Source organism: Rhinatrema bivittatum, chromosome 19 (assembly GCF_901001135.1).
Source record: "Rhinatrema bivittatum chromosome 19, aRhiBiv1.1, whole genome shotgun sequence".
Lineage (NCBI taxonomy): Eukaryota > Metazoa > Chordata > Amphibia > Gymnophiona > Rhinatrematidae > Rhinatrema > Rhinatrema bivittatum.
This window is the reverse complement of record NC_042633.1, coordinates 13,979,824-13,999,947: the sequence shown is the minus strand read 5'-3', so window position 1 is coordinate 13,999,947 and position 20,124 is coordinate 13,979,824.

The window sequence follows — 20,124 nt, the reverse complement described above, 5'->3', positions numbered from 1 at the left end:
GCCGAACGAGCCGTCCGGCGCGAACGAGCCGGGAATCACGTGACGCCGCGTCACTCGACGTGCCACCGACGTCACATGCTTCTCGCCAAGGATTGCAGAAATGACGTCCTCACTCCTCGCTCGATCACCAGGGAGTTGTGGTAAGTCTGGGGGGGGGATTAAGGAGGGTGAGGGGGTTTAATTTTTTTTTTGCACATATGTACATATACCCAACTCATTGGATTTTTTTTATGTCCATATTGGCCGCAAGTGGGACCCCCTTTCGGACATAAAAAATATGAACATAAAATTTTGCTCTGCACATCCCTAGCGTATAGGTCCATGGGTGCGTGGTTCCCAGAGCGCACACATGTATGCACATGTTATAAAATCAGATGACCGCGCGCACATGCATGCCGGATTTTAAAATGCACGCATGCATGTGCGAGTGGCACATGCAGGTGGGGTAAATTTTCATAAAACACGTGCAGCGACGCAATCAGACCTTTCCCAGTTCCTTAGCCCCTAACTACACTTCCTATCTCTTCCCCTCTTCTTCCCACCCCTTAACCCAACCTTCCTTTCCCTAAATGTTGTATTATATTACTTACTGCTTCTCCAGAGCAGAAGTAAGTTGCCAGTCGGCGTGCGCTTCCCCAAAAGAGCGGCTAATGACCGCTGTCCCCGCCAGACTCTGCACTTGCAGGGCTCCTCCATGCAGGTTGTGCCAACTCTACCTCGGCCTAAGGGTCCACATTTCCAACATTACCATACCTATCATGGTGACCCTACACCTGTTGTGGTTTCAAAATATCCACAATGAATATGCAGGAAACAAATCTGTGTATGCTGGGTCTGCAAAGTATGTAGATATATCTCATTTGCATTCATTGTGAGTATCGCACACAGGTCAATCAACATATGTTTCTGATCTTATAATGTATTATTCTCTTTCATAGTTTTTGCATTCTACCAAACAGGGTTTATTAAGACTATTTTCACCTATTGATATTTGTTTGGAGACCACTCAACAATCCACTTTCAGTTATCAAGCATCACTGTTGTATTACTCACTTCTCCTAGACATTAACCTTGAGTTAGATTATTTAAAACTCAGGAAGAATTTTAGAAATTGTTTTTTCTATCAATTATTGAAATAATTGGGTGCTTTGCGCCTGTGCTTCTCAATAATAAGAAGGTAAGTGTCAAACTGACATGTGGACGCTGTGTGGGGTGTGTGCATCATCATTCATCAGATACGCATCCATTTTATAACTTGTACATATATATGCGTGAATGTTATAAAATAGCCTCATTGCATGCATATGTGTAGCCAGTTTTTAACTGGGCAGGAGCCTAGGTGCATAGATCTCTCTTCTACCATTTAATTGGGGAATTTTAAAAGGGGCACACATCCACAGCATTGCCATGGTCACCAGTTCATCCACGTTCACCAAGTTAATAGTTAGTTGCCCCAAACCCTATGACCCCCAGCTTGATGGTCTGCACACCCCTCAGTTACCGCAGAACTTTAAAACTCCTGAGAAATGGTTCTTTCTGTTTATTTTTTAACTTAAACCTCATCCCTAACAGAAGTAAACTTATGCACCACTGGATCTAGATGCACACCCAGGATTCAAAGTATTTACATGCACATCTCATAGCCACACCCCAAACCACCACACCTCACTAAGACCATGCCCACTCCCCGCCTCTTTTAAAAAACTTTTCACATATCTACACAGTGGGAGACAAACAGAAGCAAGACAGACCATTTGACTTAGCTTGAAGATATTTATTGGCACATATATTCAACTATATTTAAATATCTTTAAGCTAAGGCGACTGGTCTGTCTTGCTTCTGTTTGCCATCTTCTGGTCTGCTTTGTGGGATGCTCATTGGGAGATACAAGCACATCTGGGTGGCTTTAAAATTTGGTAGTCGTGCACCTCCAATTGATGTAAGTGCCGGGCTTTTAAAATTCACCCCTTAAATGTCATAGTTTTTGTATTTATCACGGTTTACATTATTTACTTTCACTTTGTTATTTGTTCTCTGTAAAGCCTGTTGCAGTTTTAGTTATCTGTGAACCGAGATGATGTTCCCAACATATCCCGGTATATAAAAAACACTTCAATAAATAAATAAATACATATTTGTGTGTTGAATTGATATTATAAATTCTATGCCTGTATTTTTATTATAAACTGAATTGATTTTATTCATTATGCAATATATCAAATTAAATAAACAAATGATTGACTGTGAGGTCACCAAGAATCTTTTCTTCCATCCATTTCGAACCTTGTAGATAAGATGAAAATTTTAGGTAGCATCAACATACTCAACATGAAAATCCAGAATACACAGACCACACATTCATAAATGCACAGAGATTGCATCCCTCAACCAATCAGAAACTTAAAACAGATTTAGCAAATAGAGGAAGGGGAGGGCCATAATAAAGAAATGGCGGGATCTGGGTTCATTGTTTCTATGGAAATACATATGATCAATACCTGGAATGGTAGAGGGACAAAAAATGAAAATGGGGAAATCAGCTAGCACAGAATGGCACTACTGCCTACAATGGGAAAAGGGATGATGTGGGGTTTTATTTCCCATTTAAATGCAAAACTCAAGGAAAAGTGACCTCCTGCAGGCAGTCAAGTTTCTAGAGCTGAAAACTGGGAGACTTGCTTAGCTCAGAGATAGGACCAAGAGTAATGACCAAAGCAAGAGTAGCATAGGAAGAAGCAAGAGGACAGTATGGATGCCTAAAAGGTTGTTATCTGCTGTCATCTCCCAGATACCAATGTCTATGTCTGATGTCAGTGATTCATTTTTAAACATGGTTGCTCACAGAAGGTATGAGTTGCACCTAAAAACCTTCAAAAAAATGGCTACAATTGATTGATAGTTCATAACATAAGAACATGCCATACTGGATCAGACCAAGGGTCCATCATGTTCAGCATCCTGTTTCCAACAGTGGCCAATCCAGGCCATAAGAAGTAGAACCTGGCAAGTACCCAAAAACTAAGTCTATTCCATGTTACTATTGCTAGTAATAGCAATGGCTATTTTCTAAGTCAACTTAATTAATAGCAGGAAATGGACTTCTCCTCCAAGAACTTATCCAATCCTTTTTTAAACACAGCTATACTAACTGCACTAACCACATCCTCTGGAAACAAATTCCAGAGTTTAATTGTGTGTTGAGTAAAAAAGAATTTTCTCCGATTAGTTTTAAATGTGCCACATGCTAACTTCATGGAGTGCCCCCTAGTCTTTCTATTATACGAAAGAGTAAATAACCGATTCACTTCTACCCGTTCTAGACCTCTCATGATTTTAAACACCTCTATCATATCCCCCCTCAGCCATCTCTTCTCCAAGCTGAAAAGTCATAACCTCTTTAGTCTTTCCTCATAGGGGAGCTATTCCATTCCTCTTATCATTTTTATCGCCCTTCTCTGTACCTTCTCCATCGCAACTATATCTTTTTTTAGATGCAGCGACCAGAATTGTACATAGAATTCAAGGTGTGGTCTCACCATGGAGCGATACAGAATCATTATGACATTTTCCATTTTATTCATCATTCCCTTTCTAATAATTTCCAACATTCTGTTTGCTTTTTTGACTGCCGCAGCACACTGAACCGACAATTTCAATTTGTTATCCACTATGACGCCTAGATCTGTTTTCTTGGGTGGTAGCACCTAATATGGAACCTAACATTTTGTAACTATGGCAGGGTTATTTTTCCCTATATGCATCACCTTGCACTTATCCACATTAAATTTCATCTGCAATTTGGATGCCCAATTTTCCAGTCTCACAAGGTCTTCCTGCAATTTAACACAATCTGCTTGAGTTTTAACTACTCTGAAGAATTTTGTATCATTTGCAAATTTGATTACCTCACTCGTCGTATTTCTTTCCAGATCATTTGTAAATATATTGAAAAGTAAGGGTCCCAATACAGATCCCTGAGGCACTCCACTGCCCATTCCCTTCCACTGAGAAAATTGTCCATTTAATCCTACTCTCTGTTTCCTGTCTTTTAGCCATTTTGTAATCCACGAAAGGACCAGCTATCCCATGACTTTTTCCTTTTCCTAGAAGTTTCTCTTGAGGAACTTTGTCAAACGCCTTCTGAAAATCCAAGTACACTACATCTACCAGTTCACCTTTATCCTCATGTTTATTAACTCCTTCAAAAATTGAAGCAGATTTGTGATGCAAGACTAGCCTTGGGTAAAACCTTGGGTAAATAAAGCCTTGTTCCATTAAACCATGTCTTTTTACGGCCAACTTCTTTTCAAATTCTCTCTTAGCTGTCTTATCAATGTCTTACATTTAACTTGCCAACGCTTATGCATTATCCTATTTTCTTCTGTTGGATCCTTCTTCCAATTTTTGAATGAAGATCTTTTGGCTAAAATCGCTTCTTTCTCCTCCCTTTTTAACCATGACGGTAATCGTTTTGCCTTCTTTCCACCTTTTTTAATGTTATGTGTCCTGTTGAAATACTATATAAAGAGCCATAGCCAGGCAATTTGCCACCTGTGGCTAACTAAAAAGCTGTGTCCTCACCCTTTACACAAAACATGATACTGTGAGTTAAGATACTCTGTCAAATGTTTGTACAGAAATGCCCAAGGTTAGTACTGTTGTGCTGCAGGTGGACCCTTGGCCTGGTGCAGGATTGATATGGCCCTCTGGTCGGACCCAGAGAACGCTTGCCACCAGGAGGTGGAGCACATGAGGAGACAGAGGCTAGATAGAGCTTCACCAGTAACAGTCCGGGGTTTCCGCAGTTTGAGCCCTTGGGTACCCGGACCTCCTGGACTTGGGTGGGCCTCAGATGGTCTCCCAGAGAGGTAGCTGAGGGTTGTGCCCACCATGAGTAAGGGTGAGCGGCTGATGCTGAAAGGAGGGGCTAGACCTGAACTGGAATCTCCGGAGATCTCAGGGAGGTAACAGTTCAGGAAGGTCCTCCAGTGAAGACAGGCAGCGCTTGCGGGTCTAGTCTGGTGAAGGCTGTGGGTTGAATCCAAGCAGATTGGTCTGATAGTCACGGTAGGCCAAAAGAGAGTGTCTGAGTGAAGCGCAAGGGTCAAAGCCAGAGTATCAGTCCAGGAAAGGTCAGCCAAAGCAGGGGTCAATACCAGAATCAGTCTGTGCGTAGTCAGGGCAAGCAAGGGTTGGTTCCAGGCGGCAGATGAGAAAATGGTCAGGCACGCAGCGGTCAGTTCCAGGTGGCAGGCAAGAGAATGGTCAGGCAGGCAGTGGTCAGTTCCAGGCGGCAGGCAAGAGAATGGTCAGGTATGCTGTCATCAGTTCCAGGCAGCAGGAAAGAGAATGGTCAGACAGGCAGTGGTCGCTTCCGGGCAGCAGGCAAGAGAATGGTCAGGCAGTACCAAAGGTCAATCCAGATAGGTACTACCTGAGAAGGATACAGGAACACACAAAGCCACTGGGAATGGAAGACACAGGAACACGGGAATGCTGGAACAGGAGACGCTGGAACAGGAGATGCTGGAACAGGAGACACTGGAACACGAAGGCAAACTAGCACACCAACGGTGTCAACCCGATTGCCAAAGTCCTGGGGACAGGGTCTCGCCTTAAGTAGTGAGTTTAAGTGACGTCATCGGGAGGTGCCCACACGGGTTTTCCCACCTTGGGCCCTTTAAAGGGTTGCACTTCAACTGCACATGCACCTAGGCCGAGGACACCGACAACGCAGAGCCCCGATGGGAGCTCTGGCGTGAGGCCTGCGAGGAGGATGGTGACAGAGAGCCCGAGGATGCCGTGAACTGGCTGCGGCCGCAAGGGAGAGGTGCCCAGAGATAATAGAAGGAAGCGCGAAATGAGCAGGCCCGGCTGCGGTGTAAACGTGGCTGTGACACGCAACAGTACCCCCCCTTATAAGACTCCTCCTTACCGGTCTAGGCTTCTCTGTATAGTCTCGATGGAATCCTAGAAGCAGGTCCTTATCATAAATGTTGTCTTCTGAAGCTTTTTTCTGAAGCTTTTTTCTGAAGCTTGCCAATGTGAAAAATGTATAGGCCAATTGCTCCCAGATGTATCATATGGTAGGCATGATATCTTCTGCACCTTCGGTGTTGTTAAGTAGAAATGCAAGCATTTTGGGGCACCTGAGGCCTGGAGGGGCCCATGTCAGTAACAATTAAATATAAATGAGCATATATGTTTCAGACAGTTGTCTGTTAGGCTGCCTGGTGTTGACAATCTTCTATGAGGAGTTTTGACTCTGATAACCTAATTAGCTGGTAGGGACAATCTTGGCACAAACATTAATGGCTGATGACGAACATGCCAGGAACAGTAAATTTGGGCCTCAGAAGGTTACCAAAGTGCTGGAGGTAATCTGTAAACAGAAATTTCCTAACAGATGTGTGTGTTTGTGTGTGTCTGTGTGAGTGATGTGCTGTGTTAGCCTCAGCCTCTGTCTATATCTGTGTTTGGGGGTGATGTAGGGCTTGTAGTGATCTTCCTTATCACACCAATGCATATACGAGAGCAAACATTGGCATTTGACACAAGCAATCCTGTGCTTCCAGTATTTACGATGGATGCTACTGATATGCTAATGTGTAGGTGGGGAGATAATGGCCTCATGCATTGCAACCAAACATTCCACCTTGGCCTGACACAGATTAAGCTTTCAGTCAAGTCTTGTGGGGGTCAGGAGGCCCCCCCAAGCTGGCCAAAAGTCCCTGGGGGTCCAGCGGGGGTCCGGGAGCGATCTCCTGACGTCGTTTTGCCGTACAAAATGGCGCCGGCCATACGCTGTATGGCCGGCGCCATTTTGTACGGCAAAACAATTCAACGGACCCCCGCTGGACCCCCGCTGGACCCCCGCTGGACCCCCGCTGGACTTTTGGCAAGTCTTGTGGGGGTCAGGAGGCCCCCCCAAGCTGGCCAAAAGTCCCTGGGGTCCAGCGGGGGTCCGGGAGCGATCTCCTACGCTCCTGACGTCGGGGGACAAAAAACAAAATGGCGCCGGCGCTACCTTTGACCTGTCAATATGACAGGGCAAAGGTAGCGCCGGCGCCATTTCTACAACGCACCGCAGGCCCGAGAGTAAAAGATCACACCGGGAATCCCGCTCTGGACCCCAGGTAATTTAAGGCATTTTGGGGGGGTTCAGGAAGGTGGGGGATTTATTTTAAAGGGTCGGGGTGGGTTTTAGGGTTGTTTTAGTGTGCCAGTTTTTCCGCCCTCCCCCTTCCCCTCCCCCTTCCCCCTTCCCCCGATTTACGATTTTTGACGATAAATCGGGGGAATTCCTATTGTATCGCGCTTCTAACAATTTTTGACGATTTAAAATATATCGGACGATATTTTAAATCGTCAAAAAACGATTCACATCCCTACCATTTGCTTGCCTCTGCTAATAGCCCTAGCATAGTAATTACACTAAGCAAAACATGGGTCCTCCGTCACTTTACAGTGGCTCCAGATCACATATTTCTTTCGTGATCCCTTCTCTATAGCCTTCGGGGTGGATGCTGGCACTGGAGCTGAAGTAGTGAGTGCACCCTGAGAAGCAATGCCAGGGGCATCAGTCACACTCTGTGCCTGCACTGACTGCTCTTCCTCCTCCTCATCATCAGTTTCATCTCTCCTCTGCAGCATTGAAGTGGAGGCTATGACAGAACTAACTAATCCTCCTAAACCTTCTTCAGCTATTATTACTTCTTCCATTTCTGATGATGAGAATCCCACACAAGATGATTCTTCATTGGAATCAGAAGCAAACAGTGCCTGCGCTACATTTTCAATGCTAAGTTGAGTCTGCTCTCGCACTGCTGCTTTTCGGTGTCACCCTTTTGTCTTGCATAACTCAGCCTCCCCTTCCCTCACATCCAAAACTACAGGGTCAGAAACATGTGGTGGTGATGCATCATCTTTAAATTTCATTTTTTTCCGGATGGAACGGCCTGCCCCTCCAGAGATTTTAGATTGGAACCAGTCCCTTTTTAACTTTAATGGGGGACTGGCAATGCCTTTTGTTTTTTTTATTTTTTAAATTTACACTTTATTAATTTTTATAACGCATGACAATACATTTGCCATATACAGTAGGATGTCTAATTCAAAATAGCAAAATAAACCACCTATAAAAGCAAAATTGGGAAAATCATTATTACATTTAACAATTAAGCAATCGTATTTAAACTAGAGATGTGAATCGTGTCCTCGATCGTCTTAACGATTGATTTCGGCTGGGAGGGGGAGGGAATCGTATTGTTGCCGTTTGGGTGTGTAAACTATCGTGAAAATCGTTAAAATCGTGAGCCGACACACTAAAACCCCCTAAAACCCACCCCCGACCCTTTAAATTAAATCCCCCACCCTCCCGAACCCCCCCCAAATGCTTTAAATTACCTGGGGATCCAGCGGTGGTCCAGAACGGTGGCGGTCCGGAACGGCCCCCTCAATTGAATCCTGTTGTCTTCAGCCGGCGCCATTTTGCAAAATGGCCGCCGCAAAATGGCGGCGGCCATAGACAAAAACGATTCGACGCAGGAGGTCGTTCCAGACCCCCGCTGGACTTTTGGCAAGTCTTGTGGGGGTCAGGAGGCCCCCCCAAGCTGGCCAAAAGTTTCTGGGAGTCCAGCGGGGTTCAGGAAGCAATTTCTTGCAGCTAATCGTTTTCCGTACGGAAAATGGCGCCGGCAGGAGATCGACTGCAGGAGGTCGTTCAGCGGGGGTTCCGGACCGCCGCTGAACGACCTCCTGCAGTCGATCTCCTGCCGGCGCCATTTTCCGTACGGAAAACGATTCGCGGCAAGAAATCGCTTCCTGAACCCCGCTGGACTCCCAGAAACTTTTGGCCAGCTTGGGGGGGCCTCCTGACCCCCACAAGACTTGCCAAAAGTCCAGCGGGGGTCCGGAACGACCTCCTGCGTCGAATCGTTTTTGTCTATGGCCGCCGCCATTTTGCGGTGGCCATTTTGCAAAATGGCGCCGGCTGAAGACAACAGGATTCAATTGAGGGGGCCGTTCCGGACCGCCGCCGTTCTGGACCACCGCTGGATCCCCAGGTAATTTAAAGCATTTGGGGGGGGGGGTTCGGGAGGGTGGGGGATTTAATTTAAAGGGTCGGAGTGGGTTTTAGGGGGTTTTAGTGTGCCGGTTTTCCTGCCCTCCCCTTTCCCCCGATTTACGATTTTTTAACGATAAATTGGGGGAATTGGTATTGTATCGTGGCCCTAACGATTTTTGATGATTTAAAATATATCGGACGATATTTTAAATCGTCAAAAAACGATTCACATCCCTAATTTAAACCATATATTATCCCTTCTTTAGACATCCTATATCAATGTATTAAACAAGAGTCAAATTCTGATTTGAGCTTACACCAAGAAATTTATGATTAAATAAAGAAAAACTGGAATACTTTTACCCTATTATTTACTTTGCGAATACCCAAAATCCCTTAACTGGCTGCCATATCCCCAATCAAATTCTTTGCCTCCAAAAACTTTTTCAAATCTATTGGTTCATAATAGATGCAATTTATGTTATTCAGATTTAACATGCATTTACTTGGATATCGAATTGTCATTTGTGCACCAACTTGATCCGCCAAAGATTTCAAAGCTAAGAATTCCTTCCTTCTTTTTTGAGTTGCTCTGGTAACATCAGGGAAGATCCAGATTTGTTGATTGTAATACTTAACAGCCCGGTTCCTCAAAAATAATTTCAAAACCATGTCTCGATCTGAAGGAAAAATAAATTTAACCAGAACTGTTCCTCTCCTTTCAACTGTTTCTTCACTAGATAATTCAAGCAACTCCATCACATTAAGAGGTTCTTGCTGATCTTCTTCTTTAGTTTTTCTCTCATTTAGGAAGTATATTTTTGCCAGCGGTGGTGTAGATTCAGTTGGTATCTTTAACACTTTATTCATATATTGTTTGAATTGTTCATGGGTTGAGATACATCTAACTAAGGGAAAATTAATCACCTTCAGATTCAAGTATCTCAATTCATTTTCAATTCTTTCCATCTTTTTCTGCTGGACAAGTTCCCCTTGTATTAGTCCATTCTGTATTTTCTCCATTTGCTCTACTTTCTGATCTAGATCTTTCATTTGTGTCTTTTGGGACTCAGTCTGTTGTTCCGTTTTCAACATCCTACTATTCACATCTATAACAACATTAGTCAAGGTGGATATAGATTTTTCTAAAGTCATGATAGCTGTCCAAACGTTATCGAGGGTAATTACTGCTGGCTTATCAATTTTATTGGAAAAAGAGGCAGCCAAGTCTGGGACTCCGACACTAGCCAGGTCTTTATTTGTGTCGGAAATTGCACCTTCTCCTTGCTCATTGGGTCCCGCTTCAGATCCTCCTTGCAGGACCCTTTCCCCAGATGTTGTGAGGTTAAAGTCCACTGGTCTAGATGGGGTTACCCCATCTCCATATGGAGGAGGAGTATTCGGCGCTCCCGGGCTTAATGAGGTGACTGAGGCAGGTGATTCCACTACAAGCTCAGTAGTAGATAACACAGTGCCTCCCACTCCGGGAGTATTACCAGGGTTAGTATTGAAGAAATTTTCGATTTTAGATTGTGAAGGGTTCACTGGAGAGGAAGTGGTAATTACCTCTCTCAGCTTCCCCTTCCACTTTGTATGTGGCATTATTACTACCAACAAGGAATTGAGATAAAGGAAATTTGAAAATTTCTTACAACCAGTATTTGCTAATTTGACTCCTGAATGGAGACTTTGGAGTAAGGATCGTGCAACATCAAGAAAATTAAAATTACAAACTAATACTCACTGTTGGTGGAGGAGGCCTAATTGATCTTCACTGTCCAGAATTCTGTCTAAGCAGCGCGCGCCCCTTAGGCGCTCGCGGCTTGGGCGGCGCGCCGGTGTCAGATGCGCGCCACTAGAGGGTCGGGTTTTGTAGGCCTACCTCCGACTCCTCCCCGATGGCGTCAGGACCCCGGAAGTTCCAGCAGCTCCGTCGGGGCAGGTTAGTGTCCTCTGCCCCCGGTCTCAACGACACAGGGAGATGTTGAACAGTTGCCTGGTGTTCTCCTTCCTCCTCTACCTCGCCGAACAGTCGCTAGAGGGTCAGGTTTTGTAGGCCTACCTCCGACTCCTCCCCGATGACGTCAGGACCCCGGAAGTTCCAGCGGCTCCGTCGGGGCAGGTTAGTGTCCTCTGCCCCCGGTCTGAACCACACAGGGAGATGTTGAACAGTTGCCCGGTGTTCTCCTTCCTCCTCCACCTCCTGGCAATGCCTTTTGAAGTGCCTCCTCTACCAAGGCCCAAGGGCAGGAGATCACTCCCGGACCCCCGCTGGACCCCCAGGGACTTTTGGCAAGTCTTGGGGGGGGGGTCAGGAGGCCCCCCAAGCTCCTGGACCCCCGCTGGACCCCCAGGGACTTTTGGCACGTCTTGGGTGGGACAGGAGGCCCCCCCAAGCTGGTCAAAAGTCCCTGGGGTCCAGCAAGGGTCCTGGAGTGATTTCGTTGTCGGCTGCCAGTAATCAAAATGGCGCCGATAGCCATGAAAACTATTGAGCATATGAAATATCCAAGCTCCAACCTGGACAGACAGGCACAACATTAGAGGTCAGGCCCTCATAGGAACATAAATCCTGGACAGACAGGCACAGCATTCTAGGATAGAGGACAAGCCCTCATAGGAGCAAGACCTGGATGGAGAGGCACAGCATTAGTGGTCAGGGCCTCATTCTCTTGCCTGCTGCCCGGAAGCGACCACTTCCTGTCTGACCATTCTCTTACCTTCCACCTGGAACTGACCACGCCTGCTTGACCATTCTCTTGCCTGCCGCCTGGAACTGACCACTGACTGCCTGACCATTCTCTCGTCTACCGCCTGGATTCGACCCTCGCTTGCCCTCACTATACATGGACTGATTCGGGTATTGACCCCTGCTTTGGCTGACCTCTCCTGGACTGATTCTCTGGCTTTGCCCCTTGCGCTTCACTCGGACACTCTCTTAAGAGTATGGGGCAAGGGGTGGCCTGCTTGTTACAGCGGTTGCTACCCCTAATTGAGCTGGATGTCACTTGGATGCAGATACGGAGCTGCTCTCTAAATTGGTGGTAGGGTGGAGGGGAATTAGGGCTGGAGGGTACTGGAAGCCAATAGTAACAGGTGGGAGAGAGAAAAAGGGAAAAAAATGGATAAAGTGCGTAGCTTGCTGGGCAGACTTGATGGGCCGTTTGGTCTTCTGCCGTCATTTCTATGTATCAGTCGCAGCGTAGTCAGAGGCAAGCCGAGGTCAGTACCGGGTATCAGTCCAAGAAGGTACAACCTAGGTTGCGGAACGTGGAACAGGATTCAGGAACAAAGGAACTCAGGAACAGGTGCTGGAACACAGGAAGGAGAACGAGTACACAGGAGCAAATGCAGGAACACTGGAACGAGAACAGGAACGCAGGAACGAGGACGGCAACTAGCTCACACAAGTGTGACTACTCCTTTGCCAAGGCAAGGACTGGAGGGCTGAGCCCTGACTTTTATGCACAGTAGTCAATACATGGCCTTAAGGTACCATCTTGGTCGATCTCTGAGCTAAGGAAGTCTCCCAGTTTTCAGCTCTAGCAGCTTGACTGCCTGCAGGAGGTCACTTCTCCTTGAGTTTTGCATTTAAATGGGAAATAAAACCCACATCATCCCTTTTCCCATTCTAGGCTGTAGTGCCATTCTGTGCTGACTGATTTCCCCTTCTTCATTTTGTGTCCCTCTATCATTCCAGGTATTGATCATATGCATTTCCATAGTAACACTGAACCCAGAGCCCTCCATTTCTTTAGTCTACCCCCTCCTCTATTTGCTAAATGTATTTTAAGTTTCTGATTGGTTGAGGGATTTAATCTGTGTGAATGCGTGTATGTGTGGTCTGTGTATTCTGGATTTTCATGTTGACTATGTTGATGCTACCTAAAATCTTCATTTTATCTACTAGGGCCAGAAAAAGATGGAAGAAAAGATGTATGTCTTGGTGATTTCACAGCCAATCAGTTATTATTTATTTAATTTCATATATTGCATAATTAACAAAATCAATTCAGTTTATAATAAAAATACAGACATAGAATTTATAATATCAATTCAACACACAAATACAAAAACTATGACATTTAAGAGGTGAATTTTAAAAGCCTGGCACTTACATCAATTGGAAGTTCACAACGACCAAATTTTAAAAGCCGCGCAGATGTGCTTGTATCTCCCACTGTGCATCCCACAAAACAAACCAGAAGATGGAAAACAGAAGCAAGACCGACCAGTCGCCTTAGCTTGACGATATTTAAATATATTTGCCAATAAATATTTTCAAGCTAAGGTGACTGGTCGGTCTTGCTTCTGTTTGTGTCCCACTGTGCAGATATGTGAAAAGTTTTGTAAAAGAGGCAGGGAGTGGGCATGGTCTTAGTGAGGTGTGGTGGTTTGAGGTGTGACCATGAGATGCGAACGTAAATACTTTGATACCTGGGTGTGCATCTAGATCCAGTGGTGCGTAAGTTTACTTCTGTTAGGGATGAGGTGTAAGTTAAAAAATAAACAGAAAGAACCATTTCTCAGGAGTTTTAAAGTTCTGCGGTAACTGAGGGGTGTGCAGACCAACAAGCCGGGGATCCTGGAGTTTGGAGCACCTAACTATTAACTGGGTGAACTGGTGGATGAACTGGTGAAACTGGCAATGGTGTGGATGTGTGCCCCTTTTAAAATTCCCCGACTTAAATGATAGAAGAGAGATCTATGCACCTAGGCTCCTGCCCAGTTAAAAACTGGGTACACATATGCATGCAGTGAGGCTATTTGATAACATTCACTCATATACATGTACAAGTTATAAAATGGATGCGTATCTGGTGCATGATTATGCACACACCCCAAGGAGAGCCCACATGTCAGTTTGACACTTACCTTCTTATTATTGAGAAGCACAGGTGCAAAGCACTCAATTATTTCAATAATTGATAGAAAAAACAATTCCTCAAATTCTTCCTGAGTTTTAAATAATCTAACTCAAGGTTAATGTCTAGGAGAAGTGAGTAATACAACAGTGATGCTTGATAACTAAAAGTGGATTGTTGAGCGGTCTCAAAACAAATATCAATAGGTGAAAATAGTCTTAATAAACCCTGTTTGGTAGAATTATGAAAGAGAATAATGCATTATAAGATCAGCAACATATGTTGATTGTTTTTATTTATTTATTTGTATTTAAAAACTTTTCTATACCGTCGTTCAGTGATGCACCATCACAATGGTTCACATTTAGGCACAAAATAGGTTTGGTTTGCTTTCTAAGTTATCCATGGGGTGCCAATATTTTACGGTTACATATTTCATAATATACTCTATGGGGCGGATTTTCAGAGCCCTGCTCGCCTAAATCCGCCCAAATCCGGGGGGATTTAGGCGAGCAGGGCCCTGCGCGCCGGTGAGCCTACTTTACATAGGCCTACCGGCGCGCGCAGAGCCCCGGGACTCGCGTAAGTCCCGGGGTTTTCGGAGGGGGGCGTGTCGGGGGCGGGAACGAGCGCAGCGGCGTTTTTGGGGCGTGTCGGCAGCATTTTGGGGGCGGGTACGGGGGCGTGGCTACGGCCCGGGGCGGTCCGGGGGCGTGGCCGCGCCCTCCGTACCCGCCCCCAGGTCGCGGCCCGGCGCGCAAGAGGCCCGCTGGCGCGCGGGGATTTACGTCTCCCTCCGGGAGGCGTAAATCCCCCAACAAAGGTAAGGGGGGGGTTTAGACAAGGCCGGGCGGGTGGGTTAGGTAGAGGACGGGAGGGGAAGGTGAGGGGAGGGCGTTAGAGGATTCCCTCCGAGGCCGCTCAGATTTCGGAGCGGCCTCGGAGGGAACGGGGGTAGGCTGCGCGGCTCGGCGCGCGCCGGCTATACAAAATCAATAGCCTTGTGCGCGCCGATCCAGGTTTTTTAGCAGATACGCGCGGCTCCGCGCATATCTACTAAAATCCAGCTTACTTTTGCTAGCGCCTGATGCGCCAGCAAAAGTAAGCCAATTCGCGCTATTTGAAAATCTACCCCTAAATGAGAAGTGTGTTTGAGATACTGTTTATATGATTCTGTGGTGATCATATGTGATAACTGTTTTAATTTAAAATTTAATTATGATTAAAGCAATAAAATAACATTCTGCTTTTTATAGGTGACTTTCCGCTTTAGGTATTTGTTGTTATTCAGCGACCTCACTGTGAAATGCTTTTTTTAATAGCCAAGTTTTTAAGCTCTTTTTGAAGAGTTTTAGTTCTTTCATAAGTCTAAGCTCAAGCGGTAATGTGTTCCATAATAACGGTCCTGCCAAGGTTAGCGCTCTCTCTCTAACTTGAGTCAATTTTGCTGTTTTGACTGATGGAATGGTTAGTAGTGCTTTATTGGCTGATCTGAGGTTTCTTTGAGGGACATGTAATCATAGAGCAGTGTTTAGCCAGTCAGCATTTTCGTCGTTTATTAGTTTATGAACTGTACAAAGTGTTTTGAATTGGACTCTCTGTTCAATTGGGAGCCAGTGCAAATCAGCAAGTGTTTGGGTGATGTGATCTCTTCTTCCTTTTCCAGTTAGTATTCTTACAGCCGAGTTCTGTAGTATTTGCAGTGGTCTGATTGTGGTGTATGGTAAACCTAGGAAAAGTGTGTTACAGTAGTCCGTGCTAGCAAATATTAGTGCCTGTAGTACTGTGCGAAAGTGATCTTGAGTTAATAAGGGTTTTAGTCTTCTAAGGATCCTTAGTTTGGCATAGCCCTCTCTTACTTTTATTGATATGTGTTGCTTAAGGCTGAGTTCGGTGTCAATAATTACTCCTAGGTTTCTAGCCTTATTGGTTAGCTCGATTGACTTGTCATTTTTAATTTTGATGGGATTTTGGATTTTTACAATGTTTTTTCGTTCAAGGTGTATAAATTCAGTTTTTTCTATGTTTATTATTAGTTCCGTTTGGTTTAAAAGCTGTTTTATTATGTCTATGTACATCATTGCAAAATTCAGTGTTTTCTCAATTGATTCCTCTACTGGTAGAATCAGTTGAATGTCGTCGGCATATATGAAGTGTATGATACCTAGTCCTGCCAGAAGGTGACAAAGGGGGAGCATATAGATGTTAAACAGAGTTGCTGAGAGTGCTGATCCCTGGGGGACTCCTGTTTTTAGGTCAATCTTGTCTGATGTTGTGGTTTTTATCTGTACCTGATAGGATCTATTTGTCAGATAGGATGTGAACCAGTCAAGTGTTGTTTTTTGTAATCCAATTTCTTCCAGTCTTTTTAATAGTATGTTGTGGATTACGGTGTCGAATGCTGCAGACAGGTCTAGTAATATCAAGATGTAGTGTTTTCCGCTATCAAATCCACGTAATACATTATCTGTAAGAGAGATTAGTAATGTTTCGGTGCTATAGTGTTTTCTGAAACCATGTTGTGATGGGTAAACATAAGAACATAAGAAAATGCCATACTGGGTCAGACCAAGGGTCCATCAAGCCCAGCATCCTGTTTCCAACAGTGGCCAATCCAGGCCATAAGAACCTGGCAAGTACCCAAAAACTAAGTCCATTCCATGTAACCATTGCTAATGGCAGTGGCTATTCTCTAAGTGAACTTAATAGCAGGTAATGGACTTCTCCTCCAAGAACTTATCCAATCCTTTTTTAAACACAGCTATACTAACTGCACTAACCACATTCGCTGGCAACAAATTCCAGAGTTTAATTGTGCGTTGAGTAAATAAGAACTTTCTCCGATTAGTTTTAAATGTGCCCCATGCTAACTTCATGGAGTGCCCCCTAGTCTTTCTACTATCCGAAAGAGTAAATAACCGATTCACATCTACCCGTTCTAGACCTCTCATGATTTTAAACACCTCTATCATATCCCCCCTCAGTCGTCTCTTCTCCAAGCTGAAAAGTCCTAACCTCTTTAGTCTTTCCTCATAGGGGAGCTGTTCCATTCCCCTTATCATTTGGTAGCCCTTCTCTGAACCTTCTCCATCGCAATTATATCTTTTTTGAGATGCGGCGACAAGAATTGTACACAGTATTCAAGGTGCGGTCTCACCATGGAGCGATACAGAGGCATTATGACATTTTCCGTTTTATTCATCATTCCTTTTCTAATAATTCCCAACATTCTGTTTGCTTTTTTGACTGCCGCAGCACACTGCACCGACGATTTCAGTGTGTTATCCACTATGACACCTAGATCTCTTTCTTGGGTTGTAGCACCTAATATGGAACCCAACATTGTGTAATTATAGCATGGGTTATTTTTCCCTATATGCATCACCTTGCACTTATCCACATTAAATTTCATCTGCCATTTGGATGCCCAATTTTCCAGTCTCACAAGGTCTTCCTGCAATTTATCACAATCTGCTTGTGATTTAACTACTCTGAACAATTTTGTGTCATCTGCAAATTTGATTATCTCACTCGTCGTATTTCTTTCCAAATCATTTATAAATATATTGAACAGTAAGGGTCCCAATACAGATCCCCGTGGTACTCCACTGTCCACTCCCTTCCACTGAGAAAATTGCCCATTTAATCCTACTCTCTGTTTCCTGTCTTTTAGCCAGTTTGCAATCCACGAAAGGACATCACCACCTATCCCATGACTTTTTACTTTTCCTAGAAGCCTCTCATGAGGAACTTTGTCAAACGCCTTCTGAAAATACAAGTATACTATATCTACTGGTTCACCCTTATCCACATGTTTATTAACTCCTTCAAAAAAGTGAAGCAGATTTGTGAGGCAAGACTTGCCCTGGGTAAAGCCATGCTGACTTTGTTCCATTAAACCATGTCTTTCTATATGTTCTGTGATTTTGATGTTTAGAACACTTTCCATTATTTTTCCTGGCACTGAAGTCAGGCTAACCGGTCTGTAGTTTCCCGGATCGCCCCTGGAGCCCTTTTTAAATATTGGGGTTACATTTGCTATCCTCCAGTCTTCAGGTACAATGGATGATTTTAATGATAAGTTGCAAATTTTTACTAATAGGTCTGAAATTTCATTTTTTAGTTCCTTCAGAACTCTGGGGTGTATACCATCCGGTCCAGGTGATTTACTACTCTTCAGTTTGTCAATCAGGCCTACCACATCTTCTAGGTTCACTGTGATTTGATTCAGTCCATCTGAATCATTACCCATGAAAACCTTCTCCATTACGGGTACCTCCCCAACATCCTCTTCAGTAAACACCGAAGCAAAGAAATCATTTAATCTTTCCGCGATGGCCTTATCTTCTCTAAGTGCCCCTTTAACCCCTCGATCATCTAACGGTCCATCTGACTCCCTCACAGGCTTTCTGCTTTGGATATATTTAAAAAAGTTTTTACTGTGAGTTTTTGCCTCTACAGCTAACTTCTTTTCAAATTCTCTCTTAGCCTGTCTTATCAATGTCTTACATTTAGCTTGCCAATGTTTATGCTTTATCCTATTTTCTTCTGTTGGATCCTTCTTCCAATTTTTGAATGTAGATCTTTTGGCTAAAATAGCTTCTTTCACCTCCCCTTTTAACCATGCCGGTAATTGTTTTGCCTTCTTTCCACCTTTCTTAAAGTATGTTATTGTTGTCTAGATGATCTGCTAGTTGCTTTTGTACTGCTTTTTCTATTAATTTTGCGAGCATAGGCAAGTTTGAGACAGGTCTATAGTTCTTAAAATGTTTGGGTCATTGTTTTTCTTTTTCAGAATTGGTTTAATTATTGCGTTTTTCAGAGAGTCAGGCATTACTCCTTCGCTGAGTGATAAATTAATTATTTTGGTTAGTGTGTATGAGGTAATATCAGCTAGTTTTTTTATATTTGTGGTGGGAATGGCGTCAATTATATGTGGTGCAGGGTTCAACTTTTTTATCATGGATTCTACTTCAGTTCGTGATATTTCGTCAAATGCGGAGAATTGTGTCACATCTCATTTATGCATTTTGATTTCCTGTTTGGTTAGTATTGGAATCTTGGCTCTAAGATTTGAGATTTTTTCTGAGAAGTAGTGTGCTAATTTGTTGCATTTGCTTTCATGTGGGGTTGGGGCATCTCTGCAGTGTCGTTGGTCAAATTTTTAACTATGTTGAATAGTGTTCTTGGGTTATTTGAAAATTTTTCAATTTTTGAACTAAAGAATTGTTTTTTGGCAACGAGAATTACTTTTTTATAATAGGCTAGTTGTTTCCTAAATTTGGTTAGGTTATCTGCTGATTTGTCTTTTTTCCATCTTTTTTTCTCAGGTTTTGTTTGATTTCCTTTGTTTGACCTGTGTGCGATACTCACAATGAATGCAAATGAGATACATCTACATACTTTGCAGACCCAGCATACACAGATTTGTTTCCTGCATATTCATTATGGATATTTTGAAACCACAACAGGTGTAGGGTCACCATGATAGGTATGGTAATGTTGGAAATGTGCACCCTTAGGCCGAGGTAGAGTTGGCACAACCTGCATGGAGGAGCCCTGCAAGTGCAGAGTCTGGCGGGGACAGCGGTCATTAGCCGCTCTTTTGGGGAAGCGCACGCCGACTGGCAACTTACTTCTGCTCTGGAGGAGCAGTAAGTAATATAATACAACATTTAGGGAAAGGAAGGTTGGGTTAAGGGGTGGGAAGAAGAGGGGAAGAGATAGGAAGTGTAGTTAGGGGGCTAAGGATCTGGGGAAGGCCCGATTGTGTCGCCACGCGTGTTTTATGAAAATTTACCCCATCTGCATGTGCCACCCACACATGCATGCACGCATTTTAAAATCTGACATGCATGTGCACGTGGTCATCCGATTTTATAACATGTGCATACATGTGTACGCTCTGGGAACCGCGCATACATGGACACATACACTCTGCTTTGAAAATCTACCCCATAGAGAGGAGGAGGAGATGGATTCTGGGAGGGTAGCTCAGCCCTGATTTTCCCGCAGCATCTTGTTGCACTGAGGAGAGGATGGCTGGAACAGCATGGCATGGCTTCCTCCCGTGCTGTCAGAATGAAGCCATGCGGGGGCAATCAGAAGCAGCCGGGGTGATGCAGCATTGGAAGACCATGCGGCCAGGGCCAGCAGACATGTATGGGCCTCGGGCCATGGAATGAGCTTTC